This window comes from Babylonia areolata, chromosome 23, assembly GCF_041734735.1.
Source record: "Babylonia areolata isolate BAREFJ2019XMU chromosome 23, ASM4173473v1, whole genome shotgun sequence".
Classification (NCBI taxonomy): domain Eukaryota; kingdom Metazoa; phylum Mollusca; class Gastropoda; order Neogastropoda; family Buccinidae; genus Babylonia; species Babylonia areolata.
The window spans coordinates 10545019-10550018 of record NC_134898.1 but is presented as its reverse complement, the minus strand read 5'-3'; positions in this window follow the sequence as shown (position 1 = coordinate 10550018).

Sequence of the window (5000 nt, the reverse complement as noted above, 5' to 3'; positions counted from 1 at the left end):
GAGACGGGGGAGAGAGGGGGAGAGAGACGGGGGAGAGACGGGGAGAGACGGGGGAGAGACGGGGAGAGACGGGGAGAGACGGGGGAGAGAGGGGGAGAGAGACGGGGAGAGACGGGGAGAGACGGGGAGAGACGGGGGAGAGACGGGGGAGAGAGGGGGAGAGAGACGGGGGAGAGACGGGGAGAGACGGGGGAGAGACGGGGAGAGACGGGGGAGAGACGGGGGAGAGAGGGGGAAAGAGACGGGGAGAGACGGGGGAGAGAGGGGTTCAAGAGGACAGAGGTAAGGGGCAGGCGGGAGGGGTAGTATCTTCAAAACTCTGGGATAGAAGAGAGAGGTGCGGTTGTTATTTCTTTTGTTTGTTTTGTCCTTTTTTTGGAGGGGGGGGGGCGGGGGGGGCGGAGGAGGGGGGCAGAGGCGAGAGGGTTTGGAGGGGGGCGGGGCACCGGGGGGAGGGAGGGAGGGGGTAGAGGGCAGGGGGAGGGGCTCATAAGAGCGATTCAGGGAGGATGATGGACTGGTTTAAAAAAAAAAAAAATCCATATTATTTATGTATTTATTTATTTGTTTGTTTGTTTGTTTATTTATTTATTCACCTTATCTATTCGTTTATTTATTTACTTATTTATTTGTTATTTATCTATTGACTCCATTTATTTTTTTTCATTGAGTTCCTGTGTCTGTGATAGCAGTTTCTTTCCCCTGAAATGAGAATGCTGTGAAAGTTATTGGCGATGTGTCGCTTGCTTATTACTATTTTTTTTTTAAATTAGTTTGATTGTAATCTTATTTACTTGTTCATTTCTTTGTTCATTCATTTGTTTACGCATTCACCAACGCATTTACTTGTCTATCTTCATATAATTCCATTTTCTTCTTTTATTTACTTTTTTTTTTTTACTTTTTTAAATATTTTTTTTACTATCTTTCAGTCGATTTATCTATTTGTTTTGTCCACATGTTTTTGTCTAACGTAACTATTTTATCTTAACGTTTTTAATGTATATATATATTTCTCCATCCTAATAAAGCTCCCCCCACCCCACCTCCCACCAATGATTAACGGTACGCAGTCATACTCACAGTTTGTGTTTATGTGTGATTGTATTGCGTTGTTTTGTGTTGCATTTTTATTATTATTATTATTTTATTTTATTTTAATTTTTTTGCGTTACCTTTTGTCACAACAGGTTTCTCTGTGTGAAATTCGTGCTGCTCTCCCCCTAGGGAGAGCGCATCGCCACAGGGCAGCGCCACCCATTTTCATTTCCCTGTTGTTTCTGTCTGAGAGTGTGTTTGTTTTCAATTGCCAAAGTTGAATTTTTCTATATAACTTTAACTCACTCAGTACGGCCAGTCCTCTCTTCTCCTCTACACAGACCCCTCGGATGTCCAGTGGGTGTCTCAATGACCCAACCTTTAGCTTCCGTCGTCAGAATTGTGGTATTCTTTGTCAACATTCACCTCTTCAGTATAAGAGCCTTCCGCTTGCAATATTTTGATGGTGGTAATTGGGGTGAAACGCTGTTAACGTCGTCTCTTTCGCCGTTCGTATGGAGAGAGTTAACAGAGACAACCTTTCTGTTACCATGTGTTCCTTCACTTTCGCTAAGTGCATACTGTATACAGGGCTTCGCTCTATCGTCTGATCTGAAAGACTAGCACCCATACCACCAGTCAAGCAAGGTTTTGTGGAGAGGGAAACTAGAAATCCAGGTCCGTGTACAGGATTCGAATCAGTGGACACTCGCTTGATAGTGGGGTGAATTTTAAGGCCTCCGCTTCGTCTTTGGTATTGACTCTTTAAGGATTTATTTATGTTGTATCTTGTATTAATTTTTGCATATTTTATTTCTTTTTATCGCAACAGATTTCTCTGTGTGAAATTCGGGCTGCTCTCCCCAGGGAGTGCGCGTCGCCACACTACAGCGCCACCCCTTTTTTTTCTTTTTTAAAGTATTTTTTCCTGCGTGCAATTTTACTTGTTTTTCCTATTGAAGTGGATTTTTCTACAGAATTTTGCCAGGAACAACCCTTTTGTTGCCGTGGGTTCTTTTACGTGCGCTAAGTGCATGCTGCACACGGGACCTCGGTTTATCGTCTCATCCGAATGACTAGCGTCCAGACCACCACTCAAGGTCTAGTGGAGGGGGAGAAAACATCAGCGGCTGAACCGTGCGTGATACGAACCAGAGCACTCAGATTCTCTCGCTTCCTAGGCGGACAATTCATCTGTCCATTTATTTATCCATTTATCGATCTTTATTCATTTATTCGTTTGTTTATCTATTCATTTGTCATGTGCTTGCCTGCACCCATCGTGAACACAGCGCAGGCCTCCAAGGGTGGTGCAGGATTGTTCCAAGGGCGGGTGGAGACAGTGCTTCTCTGGGTCCTCCCCAGCACCTACGGGTGTTTCTCTTTCTTCTTTGCCTGGACTAGGGCTGACCCTGGAGAAAGGTCCAGTGACGGTGAGGAAAGACCCACTGACCACAGGGAAAGTCCTGTTGACAGCGGGAAAGACTACAACTTGGGATTCTCTATTGAGGGCACCTAAGACCGTATGGCTGTGTCTGGAGTGGCACTGTCTTCATCTGTCTGCGGGCAGGGGCGGTTTGGTCTGTGGGGTGTGCTCAGCAGCTGGAGGGTGGTGTCTTGCCGGTGGGCTCTGCAGTCATGAAATACTGGCTGGTACACCCATGGGGATACTTCTTTTAAGGCTGTCGCAGTTATGTCCCTTGAATTCTTAATGGAGTGTCCTGTGCGTGCCTGCACCCATCGTGAACACAGCGCAGGCTTCCAAGGGTGGTGCAGGATTGTTCCAAGGGCGGGTGGAGACAGTGCTTCTCTGGGTCCTCCCCAGCACCTACGGCTGTTTCTCTTTCTTCTTGTTTATCTAGTCATTTGTTTGTTTGTTTATTCATTTATTTGTTTGTTTATTTATTCATTTTTTGTGTGTTCATGATGGACTTTTGAGCAAGTGCAAGGAGAACCCTTGCGTGATGGGCCTTTACTCCTTCTGAGGTCCGGATTCATTAATCAGGAGTCCTTTTTTTTTCTTTTTCTTTTTTTTTTCTTTTTATTGGGTGCTTGTCAGTTTCATTGATCTCTGTTTATCTATCTATCTGTCTATCTAACTATTCATCCACATGTTAAATCATATCTTGTCTATCTATCTATCTATCTATCTATCTATCTACATGTTAGTATCATATCTTGTCTATCTATCTATCTATCTATCTATTCACCCAAATGTTAAAATTATATCTGGTCTATCTATCTATCTATCTATCTATCTATCTATCTATCTATCTATCTATCTATCGATCGATCGATCGTCTGTCTGTCTGTACCTCTGTCTTACTTTCTTTGTCTGTCTTTGTCTGCTGTGTGTGTGTGTGTGTGTGTGTGTGTGTGTGTGTGTGTGTGTGTGTGTGTGTGTGTGTGTGTGTACGTTTCGCTGTCTCTCTTATTATTGTCTCTCTTTATCTATTCCTGTCTGTCTCGCTGTCTGTGTCTGTCTGTCTTCACTATTCCTCTCCACGGAAATGGCATTTTATTGAATTTGGTTTTCTTTATCTAGTTGACACAAAACTCAAATTTGTACGGTTGTCTACATTTGATGCTTTCTTTATTTCAACTGCAAATTCTTTGAACGGCAAAAAAAAAAAAAATCAAGTACACCCGTACTCACGTGTGGTATCACGTGATTCACAGTGCAGTGCAAGAAGACTGTTATGTCAAAATATAAAATATAGCAGGTCGAGGTCTCATGTAAACAAAATCATTACCTGTTAGAAAATAGGCTATATAACCCCACGGAAACTGAAGCAGACCTGAAACAGTCACTGAATTAAGTGTGCTGCCTGAACCTCGTGTTCACATTTGCAAGAAATGTATTTATCTCAATATGAAACACTGACTCCGACATGGGGTATCTTTTTTTCCTTAAAAAAAAAAAAAAAAAAAAAAAAATCTAACGTAATTATTGTTTTACTCCGTCAAACATTGCCCTTTTGAATAGAAAAGTTCATTCTATGATTACTATGATTACATTATTTCCCCGATTATACAGATGATGTAACACATCGTGAATGTCGTTGCGTACAATTACAACTTCAGATCAGAATCGGCAACCTGCTTCTAAATGTGAAGAACATTCAGCTCACGTTTCTGACACTCTGAGCAAAAATACCCATCTCGTTTTAAAATAGATTATTTCAAAAAGTATTCATTACTTTGTTTTTAATATTCCTCGGCAGGATTGTATTTTTCGAAACGGACCTTGAAATCACTTGCATGGATGTTACCTGGACAGGGAATGGCTTGGAATCTCTCTGTCTCTCTGTCTCTGTCTCTCTCTCCCTCCCTCCAGCGAGAGAGTGAATGAATGAAGTGTTGTTGTTTTGTTTTTTTCAAACGGTGGAGATAGCTCATTGACTGGCTTACATAAATGTTTTGTTTTAAGAGACACGCATGCATACATACATATATACGTTTCTGCTAATTAAGAGAGAGAGAGAGAGAGAGAGAGAGAGAGAGAGAGAGACAGACAGACAGAGAGACAGAGACAGAAACAGACAGACAGACAGGCAGACACACACACACACACACACACACACACACGCACGCACGCACGCACGCACACACGCACGATTGACAAGTCGCCATCAGACAAGCATGCATACGTTCGTCTTTTTCTTGTGTATCGAAAAGAGAAGAAGAAGAACAACAACAAAGAACAAAGAACGAAAAAAAAAAAAAAAAAAAAAAGAGAGAGAGAGAAAAAGGAAAGCTTTTTTTTTCTTTTTTTTTTTCTGGCGTAATCTATTTTCCGCCCCTCATCAGTCACGCCTTGGTGAGCACGCCGGCTTTAATAAAAATCAATGGATCCCCGTGCGGGCCTCTTTGGGTGGACCACTTTCACTTTGAAACCATGGAGTGTCTAGGGTCATGTGAGGGGCTTGCAGGGAGAGCAGGGGACAGAGGAAAAATGAGAG